This window comes from Balaenoptera physalus (genome assembly GCF_965194825.1).
Source record: "Balaenoptera physalus genome assembly, chromosome: 10".
Classification (NCBI taxonomy): Eukaryota; Metazoa; Chordata; class Mammalia; order Artiodactyla; family Balaenopteridae; genus Balaenoptera; species Balaenoptera physalus.
The window spans coordinates 66,486,342-66,500,538 of NC_138889.1; the positions used below are offsets into that span (position 1 = coordinate 66,486,342).

The 14,197-nt window shown below is 38.8% G+C and overlaps 1 protein-coding gene across 1 annotated transcript in view; it reads right to left on the reverse strand.

Moving 5' to 3' along the window:
* Window positions 1–1,454: 1,454 nt before the first annotated feature.
* The window catches only part of TRIM66 (tripartite motif containing 66), a 101,801-nt gene continuing 89,058 nt past the window's right edge, over window positions 1,455–14,197 (reverse strand). Inside the window, exon 23 of the transcript XR_014268198.1 lies at window positions 1,455–3,428. The gene's annotated coding sequence lies outside the window, so the exon portion shown is untranslated. The remainder of the gene's footprint in view (window positions 3,429–14,197) is intronic.

Consider the following 14,197-nt stretch of genomic DNA (forward strand, 5'->3'; position numbering starts at 1 on the left):
CTTGTGTTTCCTTCTTTATTTTCATTTTGGATGATCTGTCCATTGGTGAAAGGGGGTGTTAAAGTCCCCTACTATTATCGTGTTACTGTCAACTTCCCCTTTTATGGCTGTTAGCATTTGCCTTATGTATTGAGGTGCTCCTATGTTGGGTGCATAAATATTTACAATTATTACATCTTCTTCTTGGATTGACCCCTTGATCATCATGTAGTGTCCTTCTTTGTCTCTTGTAATAGTCTTTATTTTAAAGTCTATTTTGTATGATATGAGAATTGCTACTCCAGCTTTCTTTTGATTTCCATTTGCATGGAATATCTTTTTCCATCCCCTCACTTTCAGTCTGTATGTGTCCCTAGGTCTGAAATGGGTCTCTTGTAGACAGCATATGTACAGGTCTTGTTTTTGCATCCATTCAGCCAGTCTGTGTCTTTTGGTTGGAGCATTTAATCCATTTACATTTAAGGTAATTACCAATATGTATGTTCCTATTACCATTTTCTGAATTGTTTTGGGTTTGTTTTTGTAGGTCTTTTCCTTCTCTTGTGTTTCCTGCCTAGAGAAGTTCCTTTAGCATTTGTTGTAAAGCTGGTTTGGTGGTGCTGAATTCTCTTAGCTTTTGCTTGTCTGTTAAGGTTTTAATTTCTCCATCAAATCTGAATGAGATCCTTGCTGGGTAGAGTAATCTTGGTTGTAGGTTTTTCCCTTTCATCACTTTAAATATGTCCTGACACTCCCTTCTGGCTTGCAGAGTTTCTGCTGAAAGATCAGCTGTTAACCTTATTGGGATTCCCTTGTATGTTATTTGTTGCTTTTCCCTTGCTGGTTTTAATATTTTTTCTCTGTATTTAATTTTTGATAGTTTGATTAATATGTGTCTCAGCATGTTTCTCTTTGGGTTTATCCTGTATGGTACTCTCTGCGCTTCCTGGACTTGATTGACTATTTCCTTTCCCATGTTAGGGAAGTTTTTGACTATAATATTTTCTCAGAACCTTTCTTTTTCTATTCTTCTTCTGGGACCCCTATAATTCGAATGTTGGTGTGTTTAATGTTGTCCCAGAGGTCTCTGAGACTGTCCTCAATTCTTTTCATTCTTTTTTCTTTATTCTGCTCCCTGGCAGTTATTTCCACCATTTTATCTTCCAGCTCACTTATCCGTTCTTCTGCCTAAGTTATTCTGTTATTGATTCCTTCTAGAGTATTTTTAATTTCAGTAATTGTGTTGTTCATCACTGTTTGCTCTTTGATTCTTCCAGCTCCTTGTTAAATGTTTCTTGTATTTTCTCCATTCTGTTTCCAAGATTTTGGATCATCTTTACTATTGTTACTCTGAATTTTTTTTCAGGTAGGGTGCCTATTTCATCTTCATTTATTTGGTCTTGTAGGTTTTTATCTTGCTCCTTCAACTGTAACATATTTTTTTGTCGTTTCATTTTTTTTTTTCCAACTTTGGGTTTTATTTATTTATTTATTTATTTATTTATTATTTATGGCTGTGTTGGGTCTTCGTTTCTGTGCGAGGGCTTTCTCTAGTTGTGGCAAGTGGGGGCCACTCTTCATCACGGTGTGCGGGCCTCTCATTATCGCAGCCTCTCTTGTTGCAGAGCACAGGCTCCAGACACGCAGGCTCAGTAATTGTGGCTCACGGGCCTAGTTGCTCCGCGGCATGTGGGATCTTCCCAGACCAGGGCTCGAACTCGTGTCCCCTGCATTGGCAGGCAGATTCTCAACCACTGCGCCACCAGGGAAGCCCCGTTTTTTTGTTTGTTTGTTTTTTTGTTTTTTGATGGATGGTGCTGTATTCCTGTCTTACTGGTTGTTTGGCCTGAGACGTCCAGCCCTGGAGTTTGCAGGCAGTTGGATAGAGCTGGGTCTTGCTGCTGAGATGAGGACCTCCAGGAGGCCTCACTCCAATTGATATTCCCTGGGGTCTGAGGTTCTTTGTTAGTCCAGCAGTTTGGACTCGGAGCTCCCACCACAGGAGCTCAGGCCCAACCTCTGGCCTGGGAACCAAGATCCTGCATGCTTTGTGGAGTGGTTAAAAAAAAAGAAAGAAAGAAAGGAGCCGTACAATATTAAAGAATAAAAAACAAAATAAAATTAGAAAGATAAAAAATATATTAGGAAAAATAAAACTATAATTGAAACAACTGCAACAAGGTAAAATAAAACCACAGCAGAAAAAAGAAAAAAAGGGGGGGGGGCAGGGCAACAAGCCAAAAGGAGAGATCACTAACAAAGTACAAAGAATAAAATAAAATTAGATCAGTGCTTTGTGACCACCTAGAGGGGTGGGATAGAGAGGGTGGGAGGGAGACACAAGAGGGAGGAGATATGGGAATGTATGTATATGTATAGCTGATTCACTTTGTTATACAGCAGAAACTAACACACCATTATAAAGCAATTATACTCCAATAAAGATGTTAAAAAAATAAAATAAAATAAAGTAAAATAAAATAAAATTAGAAAAATAAAAGATGTATTAGGAAAAATAAAAATATAAAAGAATCAACAACAATGAATCAGTAAGGTAAAACAGAACTCCAATCTAAAAGAGGAAAAAAGAAAAATAAAATAAAGCCTTGGCTATGGGGGCAGAGTTTAGGCAGGGATGGAACTTAGGCAGGGGGTGGGGTTTAGGGTGGGGCAGGACCTAGGCAGGTGGGGCGGGGCCTAGCCAGGGTGACATTCAAGAGTGGGGCAGAACCTCTGCTTACAACCTTCCCGGAAGGGAGAGGCAGTACTTGTTCCTGAGTTTGGAGGTAGGGCCCTGGGTTGGGGGGGGTGGGGGCAGGGCTTGGGCTCTGCATGGCAGGAGGGAGGCTCCGAGGGCCGAGGATTAGGTCTGGGAGCCTAAGTGGACAGGGAAAGCACTGGCCCCATTCCCTTCCATTCCTTCATGCCCCTGCCCGCCCCCCATCTCCCCCAGGGTCTCCCCCATCACTGCTGGACCCCTAACCATGGGTGGGTCCCGCTGGATGTAGGAGCTCCTCCCCTCCCCTGGCCACCCCTCAGGGGTGCCATCCCAGAGGTCCAGACTTTACTTTTGCTTCCCCTTCCCTCCCTCTGACTCCCTCAGGACCCGCCTGGCTGGAGGGGGCCTAGGTGGGCAGAGGATCAGGCCTGGGATCTCAACAGGTTCCCGGGGGTCCAAGTGGGCAGGGGAAACCTGGCCACGCTCCCTTTTGATCCTCTGCCCTCCCAAGGGTTCCTAATTTCCCCCTTTGGGCGTGGAATCCCTTCCCCTCCCCCAACCTCCCCTCAGGGGCACCAGTCCCATCCACCTCCACTTCTCCTCCCCCTTCACTCCCCCCACATCCCACGTCCTACCTGGTCGCTGGGGGTTCCTCCCGTCCCCTTAGGTGTCTGTGGTCCCCCACCAGTGCCTGGTAGGTGCCCTAGTTGTGAGGAGACACGAATTCCGCCTTTTAAAAAATTATTGGGAAAAAACAGAAATTAAATAAGCCTAGAATCTCCTTTAATAAAAGAGAAAAAATAATCCTACCACACCATTTTGGCAAATTTATGAGAAGCAATCAAAGCAGAATGTACCATGCAGGATAACTTTAAATAACTAATCAACTATTTTTATATAATACAAATCACTATCATCCATTACCACTCCTTGATTAATAATAAATGACCAAGAAAAGAACAGACTGCTGTAGCATCACCTGAAACTACTTAATCAGAGAGACTCAGAGAAGTATGATCCCATTGGTGGAATAATACTCAGATCCAACTCCTACTGTGCTATTGAACATTCAGTATTCCTGAGCAAGCTATTTAACCTCTGCACCTCAATCTTCTGAGCTGTAAAATGAGAACCATGATAGCTGCCAATTCATAAACAGGGATGCTGAAGCTTAATGTAAGATGCTGCATCTAAGCTACCACAACCCAATAGATTCCAGCAGTTCTTGCTCAAGTAAAACTTCCAAAAGTGCCAAAGTGAACCCCAAACTCTTATTGCTTTCCATTTTATCTCCAAATATGTGGACGAACATGAGAAGTTGAATATTATCACTAGAACATTTAAAAACCAATGCCTGACTCAGAGACATAGTAACTTTGTAACAGTAGCTGATTTAATGGTTATTTTATAAATGCATTAATTTGTTATATCAGACTAAATATAAATATAAGCATTCCACAGAAGTGTCACAACCCATAAAAGAATGAAATAGTAATAAGATATATCGTATCACATCATAAAATTTGTTAATTCTTATTTTGTTTCTTCCTTCTCTAGCAAAGAGAATGTACAGAACATACAAAGTGAGAGGTGAAGATGCAGACAGATACAAAAAAGGGTATAGCCACTCTAGGCCCCCCTGAACTATATGCTAAAGAAAAGCTGCAGGTGTAACCTCAGCGCCAATATTGACAGACTTTGAAAAAGTGTGGGAAATAAGAGAAGTCCTTAGATATTGACAGTCAAGTGTTATAAAAATGAGAATATCTGATCATTTCACCTTTACATACCAAGGAACACAGGTCATACACTGCTGGAAAACCTAAGTATCAAATCAGTTAGCCATCTCTGGTCTAATCACACTTTCAGGGAGGACAGTTGGCTATGCCAAGAACTCAGATGTGTCAGAACAGAGGTTGTGGGACAGGAAGATTCATTTAGAAAATGCAGGAGGACAGGAGCCCAAAAAATCTAGTACAGAGTTAACAGAGAGTACTATAATAGCTTATATGATACAACTATAAAAATATGATAGCATCACTCTGTTACATGCAATAATTATCTATGAAACACAATACAAATAAACTAAGTTATATTTCTGGATAAGAGATTTTAAATTTTTCAACAATTAAAGTGACTTTAGTTTGCATTCTAAAGTTCATTAACTATAGATTCTAGAGCTAATAGCTAAGAAACAGAAAATAGCCAGAAAGAAAAATCAACAAAGATATTCCAATGCATAATTAATAAATTAGAATATTACAGAGCAAATCAAACTCAGTCTTGCCTCTAATTTCAAAAGCCTATATGACTTTTCACAAACTTCATTTATTATTTACTATTTATCATGTGCTATAAGCAGAATAATCTTAGATATGTTTCCTGATTCTACCATGTTACCCTCCTTAAACTTGTTTATCTGGGCATATAAGTATATTTCTATACTCTTCATGATTATTTTAAAATATCTAGTACCACTCCTGAAAAATAGTAATTGCCTACTCAGTAACAGAAAAATAAAAGTACTGCGTAATATTATTGTTTATCTTCATAGTCACTTTTTTTTTTTTTTTTTGGCTGCTTTGGGTCTTTGTTGCTGCGCGCGGGCTTTCTCTAGTTGCGGCGAGCGGGGGCTACTCTTTGTTGCAGTGCGCAAGCTTCTCATTGCAGTGGCTGCTCTTGTTGCGGAGCACGGGCTCTAGGTGCACAGGCTTCAGTAGTTGTGGCACTCGGGCTCTGTAGTTGTGGCTTGCAGGCTCTAGAGTACAGGCTCAGTAGTTGTAGTGCACTGGCTTAGTTTCTCTGCAGCATGTGGGATCTTCCCGGACCAGGGCTTGAACCGGTGTCCCCTGCATTGGCAGGCGGATTCTTAACCACTGTGCCACCAGCGAAGTCCCCTAGTCACTTTCTATTCTACCAATGCAGAAGCTATGAAGATGTGAGTATGTATTCCACTCGCACACCTCTCCATCTGACAGCTCTGCAGGTCTTTCCACACAAGCTTACTTTAGTTCTCTTCATTTCACATATGGATCTTTAAAATTCCCTTTTGCCTATTTTCTGGATATACTCAATGGCAACAGAGCCATTACAGCCATTTTTATATGGCAAATTTCTTGAACAAGAATCATACCATAGGGCTTCCCTGGTGGCGCAGTGGTTGAGAATCTGCCTGCCAATGCAGGCGACGCGGGTTCGAGCCCTGGTCTGGGAGGATCCCACATGCCGCGGAGCAACTGGGCCCGTGAGCCACAGCTACTGAGCCTGCGCGTCTGGAGCCTGTGTTCCGCAACGGGAGAGGCCGCGACAGTGAGAGGCCCGCGCACCGCGATGAAGAGTGGCCCCCACTTGCCGCAACTGGAGAAAGCCCTCGCACAGAAACGAAGACCCAACACAGCCAAAAATAAATAAATAAAAACTAAAAAAAAAAAAAAAAAAAAGAATCATACCATAATCCTACCATAATCATAAAGGTCAAATGCATCAGTGCTTCTCCAGGGAAGTCTTTCCATGCAGTAATGAGCCATTTTTCTTTAGGAATCAAAATTTCACTCTGTTGAGTAAATGACTGCTCACATGCAGACGTTTCTCACTCTGAGTCAGTCAACTATGCCATAACCTTCTCTTTTCTCATTTTTTTTTGAAATCTGCAAGCTTTTACATATATATGATTGCAGTGCTTGATGTAGAGCCCTGCTGATGGAAAAGCACTCACATATTTGTTGACTTGTCATACATCTGTACTTGGAATTTTAAAAACTTCCATATTAGTAATAAATAGAGCTCTTCCTATAGTGAATTTCACCATATTCAGAGCAATCCCTTTGGTTCTTGTTTATCAGACACAGTGGACTCACACATGTACAAAATAACCTAAATTCAAATTTATTTATTATAGCATTGCTAGCAAAATATTGGAAACATTCAAATGCCCTTTGATAAAGGACTAGTGGTACATCCATACAGTGGAATACTATGCAACAATTGAAAAATGAAAAGACTTTTTTTTAACTGAAACAATCTCCTAGATATTGTTAGGCAAAAAAAATCAAGGTATAAAAGAGGAGTGAAATTATATTTATCTATAATATACCAAATGTTATACACTAAATATATTTATATATAATATACTAAATGTTATTATATATGTATATTTTATATATTTAATTTATACAGACTCATACATCTCTGAAAGGATACTCATTGTAGGGAAATAAGTGTCAAGAGGACAGGGACAAAAGGAAGACTTTTTCACTATATACCCTTCTATTTTTAAATTATGTACCAAACACAATCATTATCTATTCAAAAAATAATTAAACTTTAAAAGAATATATAGTGTGGTAGTTACATACAAAGGCTCTGTAGATAAAAAGACCTGAGTTTAAGTCCCAGCTCTACCATTTACTAGTGTGTGACCTTAGGCAAGTTCTCCAAGCCCCAGTTTCCTCATCTGTAAAATGGGGGTAATGATAGTTACTGTGAGAATCAGAGCAAATCAAGTATATAAATCACTTAGCACAGTTCCTGGAAACTATTATTATTCAATGTTCTATTTAAATGGTACTGTAGACTTGGAAGTCACAAAGTTACAGTCATCATGAATCATTTTTTCTCTTATTCTCAGTGAGCAAATTTTGTTAGTTCTTCTTTCAAAAAGATACAGCATCCAACCATTTATGTCCATTGTATAACCTCTAGAGATTGGCCCAGACCCTGAAGTATTAGCTAAAGACTTTGAATTTCATAAGAAAGTCAGTTAGAAGCCCCTGCACATTTGCCACTATATACAGACATATCTATATAATCTCTACTGTACTAAATACCAAATGCCATCAATTGATATCTGTATTCCCACTTTACTGTTTATAAAGTATTTTCAAACACTTTAGTTCAATTCCTGGAATTGCATCTTGGAAACAGAAGGTCCATTAAAGGACATTCTAATTTTTCAACCACTATGAAACAAGCAGAGCAGGCATTTTTGTTCCTCTTTTGTAGATAAACATTTTTAGTTTAAGAGTAACCTATTAAATATGAATTTAAATGATTTTTAAATAATAAATTAATTAAATGAAAGCCAAAGAAGAGGAGTGACGTGCCAAAGGCCACATGCTTTACAAGAAAAAAAAAATGCCTAGATTTCAGATCTTCTCATTTCAGCACTCATTTCACCTACAGTCTTGACAGGAAATGTCTCTCTTACCAGGACATCATCAAGCATACTGTTCTTCCCTTACCTAGAAGGCTCTTACCTATGCCAACCAAGACTTTGTTCACAGAAGCTTCCCTGGATCTGGTAGCCCCAGGTCTCTGAATTCTATCTACTGCCACAGCAAACAACTTAGGCCCACACTGATTATATCTACAAGGATGACCTACAAGCACCTCAAATTCAACATGTTCACAGCAGTAACATATTCACGGCAGTAACTACCTTGCCTCATTCCTCCACCCTCAACCCTTGCCTGGACTTGCTCTTCCACCTCCACCTCCACCTCCTGGGACCCCTACTTCAGTGAATTGTCCCACCATCACCCACATGGGAAACCATAAATCTAAGAGTGATGCTACTCTCCTCCCTCTCCCTAAATCCACCAATCCTGCTTCTACCTCTAACTATCTATAGAATGAATCCGCTTCTCTTCAGAATGGATGTAGAGCAGGAGAAGAGAGAGAACTGGAGAAGAGGGCCCATGCCTAGTCCCCCAGACTTCCAGGACTGGAGAGCAGTGACTGAGAGGTCTGACCCAGGCACCAAAATAGCATGGTTCAAATCCCAGCTTAGGCACTTACCAGCTCTCTGACCTTGGGCATATTACTGAACCTATGTCTCATTTTTCTCATCTGTCCAGTTGAGAAAATACTAGTAGCTATCTCATAGGATTATTGTAAAGTGCAAAAGAATTAATATAAAGTGCTCAGAATAATGTCTGGTATACTTTATAGTATACACTACTATTTCCAACAGAAGCATGTTTTATTTTTAATGTCATAAGATATTTGTTCCACAATGGTGTAAAATCCAAAAGTTTTTCATCAAGACAGAAAATCAAAACATAGTCCAATGTCCAATTAATCTGAGTCTCCATCTCACTTAAAGTTTTAGTCACGTTGTGCCTATGGCTATGTCCCTACTGTACAACTGCAATATCTCTTACCTAGATTACTATACCAGCCTCCAATTAATTGATCTCTTTATCTCTAGCCCTCTCCAATATATTCTCCAAACTGCAGCCAAAATGATTTTTCTAAAATGCGTATCTACGTATGCCGTTCTCCTACTTAAAGCCCTTCGATCACTCCCTATTACTTTGAATTAAAGTCTAGATTTTTTTTAACATGGCTTAAAGAGCCCAATATGATATGTGTGATATGGTCTCAAGCTTCATCCTTATCTACCTTCCCACCCCGCCATCTAGGCTCCTGTCATCACTCTTTCCATTCCTAAAATTCTTTCAGGTCCCACACCTCTCAGGTCTAGGCTTTTATATATATTATGTCCTCTGCTTGAAACACCATGCCCCATCACTCTTCCTCTTACCTGCATAATTGCTACCTACCCTTCAGTCTTAATTTAGATGCCGCTTCATCCAAAAAACACATCTCCTGGCCCCCAAATCTGGATTAGGTGCCCTTCCTATGATTCAAGCAGTACCATATACTTCCCCTATCAGAGCACTTTTCTCAACTGCCTATTTGCTTATCTATATTCCCCCATCAAACTATAAGCTGTACAAAGGTAGAGACCACACCTTTCTTTCATCCCAATGCTCACCACAATGCCTGCCACGTGGCAGGTGCTTTATTAAATATCTGTTGAATAAATTAATATCACAAATGGGGCTCCAGAAGGTTCATGAATATTTTGCAAACAACATTAAGTGTAAGGATTTTTTTAAACTAAAGTAAATCAAGTAAATTTATTAGTAATTAATACAGAAGTTGAAAGTCTTACAGAGACACTCAATATGACATAGAATCTAATCATTATGACTGTCCAGTGACCAGGTCAGAATATTTGGGAAACAGCAAAAGAGGCCTCTATGAAGAATATAGGTAGAAATAGTTTCCAGTAATACAGAGGTAAGAAATCATGAGCAACAATGTATCTCCTGCTAAGCCTCTGGAAACCAAAAAAAAAAAAAAGAAATCTATCATAGGAAATCTTTTAAAAATATAAAATACATGCTTTAATCTCCTGGCCAACTGTAAGTTCTACCACACTGAACTGAAAAATCAACGCCTAAAATCCATGCAGATTAAACACACTGACAAGTAAAAAATTAATAAATATTCAATCTCACCTCTACCTTAACAGGCAATTTTCAATTCTCTTATTTTCCCCACCTCCATACACAAAGTAAGCTTCTCCATCCTCTATACCTGGTAGCAATTTATACACAGCTCTGGTATTACTTTCTTTTTTTTTTTTTGGTATTACTTTTATCACACTCGATCGTTATTACTTAAGTACCTCTCCACCACCAGACTCTCAGGAAGACAGAGGTGGTGTCATTAATTCATCATTGTATCTTTAAGGCTATCACTGCACATAGTAGGTTTTTGGTGTTTGTGGAAAGGAGAAAAAGGAAGAAAGAGACAGGGAGAGAAAGAGCAATCTATTTATACAAGTATGTCAAAAGGTAGTAGTTGAAGTGGTAGAGAACTCCCACAGATGTAAGGAAAAGAAGCCTGAAAGAAGTTAAATTTCTAAAAGTTAACATGCAGATAATTCAGTGAACTTTAATATTAATTAATAATAGAAATAAGGACTACTCATTCTCATCCAATGGCAGTCTACAAGAAAGCTTACAGAGTAAGGAGCTCCATGTAGACTTCTTTATGTAGCCTATGTAGAAGCACAGAGCGCCGCTCCCAAAAAAAAGGAGGAAGAGGAGAGGGGAAGAGCAGAAATGGGAAAGAGAAAAATAAAAAAATTGTTCCATGCCCCACTCGGTGTCTAAGAAGTCAAAGTGATTCAAACACTTCAAAAATGGTTGTCCATGGCCAATGTTATTAACATTTTGAGAAAGATGCATGAGGATGTTTTACTATTGGGGGAGAGAAAAATGTTGGATATTCTCAACAGAAATTCATTGTCATATTTTCACTTAGCAACATGACTCTAAAATGTTCAAACATGAAGTGAAAAATTCATTTGTTCAGTGTTTGTAACAGATACTCAAATATTTGAAAAATCATTATTTCAACATTAAATATCACAATTTACACTACACAGTATGCAGGCTGGAGTTAGAAGAAAAGACTATCATGTGGAAGATTTGCTTTTAGCAGAGTCAGACAATCTGTTCATTCTCCAAGATGCCAAGAATTTACCTCGCTCCCCAATAAACTTAAGGACATTCCCCATATACTCTAATACCAATAGCCCAGGCTGTGTAAGAGTTCGTGGAAAAGAGATGTAATCTGCTATCAACACATATGCAATGAAAAGTATAAAAGAATTCTAAAAGTCCTATAAAACTTGTATCTTTCCCACCAGGGAAATTCTCCCAGCACAGTGACTTCCTTTTTCATAATACCAAATCAAAGCTTTAATAGCATCCACGTTGTGCTTAGGTTCAGCCCAGAAAACAGACTTCTCTAAAGACTTTGGAAAAGAGACCCAACACTTAGATGGAGCCTTATCACTTCAGAAGAAGGTCTATTCCAAAAGAGAACCATCTGTCCCTGAAGGCTGAGCTCATTCCAAAGAGAAGATATGTAACTTCCCCCTTTTTATTAATTTACTGGCATCATAACTCACATCAATTTAAAGGCATTTCATCCACAATGAGCAAACTGTTTGAAAGCTAAATGCACTAAATCTTCTTTCACGGGGCCTGTAAGTATTTTTTGAACTCTTAGTGGTTTGCACTTAATGTTTTATTTTAAAATCAGTTTAATCATTTCCTAAAACCAGTATTTCTTCAGGAAGATGGATTTCATTTTACCTCCATATCTATTACCCCAGGTCAGAATTGCAATGAATTGTGATTCCATTTGAAACCACTAATACTGCACTCAAAAATCCAATCAGTAAGGGAGTCTGAAAACACAATTTTCCAAAACGACTATAGTGCTCCTACTTCCTATTCTTAAATATCTAAGACACTAATTGAATGTCCATACTATTTTATTTATAGATCTTTCTCAAATACTCTCACAATAAAATCACCAGTTTTTAATTCCCACTTCCACAAAAGCTCTTTTTTTTGGCTTTATTTCGAAGACTTAACAACTGTATTTTTTAAATCAGTTTGATAAATAAATGTTCAAAAAAAAATGTTCTTATGAGACTCAGAAGTCTCTGCAGCATATAGCTTGATATGTTTTATAACAGCAGGAAGAGAGGACAAAACTATGAAAGTATAGTAACACTCAATCATACAAAACAGATGTATGAATATGTGTATAAGTATACATGTGCATGGGATATATATCCACTTGTGAATTATCTACGAAAACAATTTAATGTCAGGCAGCTTTTATCCACCATGTCTTCTTGGCTATGGTATGATCATGAATATAAAATCAATCATATAAATCACTAAAGCAAAACCTAGAATGGAGAAGTAGCCACGTCATAGTATCAGGCAATCACAGAATCCTGGAATTGGAAACAACATCAAAGGACATCTGATACAGCACGGAATTTCTTTCATAGATCTAATGAATGCTGACATGGACATTGTTAAAAGTTTTCCAACGACAGGGAGCCCATTCTTTACTTTCCCCAAGAAGCTCATTTCATCAGACTCCAGTGACAGGATGTTTCTCCTCATATCAAGCCAAAATTATCTCCCTATAAATTCTCCTGTCAGGTAGTACCTAGTCTGTTCTTACAGATATTCCTAGTCCATCTTTAACAGGTCTCTGTGTTCTAGATATGAAGGAAATGAACATGTTCCCCCTGGTCATATTTCCTAGAGGCTAGCCATCTTTTCTACATCCCCAATACCCTCAGCTGTCCTTCATATCATTTAAAGACCCTTAACCATCCCAGGCACTTCAGTCTCCTCTTGGTGAAATTCAATTTGCCAGTATCTCTATTAAAAAACGGCATCTAGAACTAAAAATCATACTCCACAAATTATTACCAACATTTATTCACTAAGAAATAGATATTTGGGAAAGTGTCAAACCAAAGAACCCTCTGCTTCCTAGGGAGCAAGTTTTAACGTATACAATGGAAATGGCTAGATAAACAGAAAATATAAATCAATGCTATCCAAAGACAGTGATGAGAAAAATGGGGGTGGGAGGGGAGTTTAAAATACAGTGTCATTAAGCTATTCATTCTGAAAGAAATTAAACCACACTATGTGCTAGTCCACAACCTAAATTACCTGAGAACTGGTAATGCTAAAGTAATATGACCAAAACTTTCTAAATTTGCAATAAGCACGGTTATATATAGTCATAGCCTTTAAAATAAATTACTTTTAATCTCATCTAAAGAATCAAATGAAATCAAAATACTGGATGTAATTAAGACTGTTTAGTTTCCCTGGAGATTATACGAATCAGACATGTTAAGCATTCTAGGAATGAAACATTTGATACAATTAAGAAAATCCTATTGAAAAAAATTAGTCTGTAAAACAGAGATAATATGGGGCTAAGGAATGGCTTATTAATTACTCATTCAATTCTGAGTATAATAAATACAGCCATTACCATTTCAATTCACTAGTGGCTGAGCTCAGAAAGCTAAAACACTGCCACTCAATCTGCCTCCAGAATCTATTGATCTAATCAGTATAGTCACTGCCTGCCTCATTTATTGAATCACAGAATTCTTTTAGGCTGAAAGGAACTTAGATGAAAAAAAAATGTAAGAAGGAGGACCAAAATTAAAGACCAAAATCTGGTACCTTGTCTCCTATACTTGAACAACCCTTCAAATACTTGAAAGCAGCTGTCATACCCTTCCTTCCCGCCCTAACCAATCTTCTTTCCAAGGCCAGTTCCTTCAATGACTTATACTATAGGGAGGATCTCAGAACAAAGTCCTATATAAGTGACCTCTGGAAATTCAGACATGTTCTTTCATGTCTGACAGGCCAGCTTAGACTGTGTCTTGAGGGGATAAATGAGTGGCTATCGGGAGGAGGCTGCCCCCAACAAGATGAAGCCTCTTGAGCCCCACTCTTCAACCCCTCAGTTACTCTGCATAAGGCAAGCAAGAGGGACCTGAGATACACAGCCCTGGAGCAGAGCCAATCAGTAAGTGACTATGGAAGAAGATCAGAAGAGACGCTATGACTATGCCAACATCAGAAACACCAGGGGACAGCACCTCCAGTTCAGGGGCCTTCCCCTATACCTGGCCTTTCTCCAATAGCGCTCTCTCCACTAGGTCTCAGCCAACCTAATGGGTCTTTCCTGTTTCTGACTAAGCCCTGGGGCAAACAGGACAGAGACTCCTCCAGAGAGTATATAGCCACAGAGGGAGCTCTCCATGAGGATAAGGTCATAATCCCAAAGTAGACA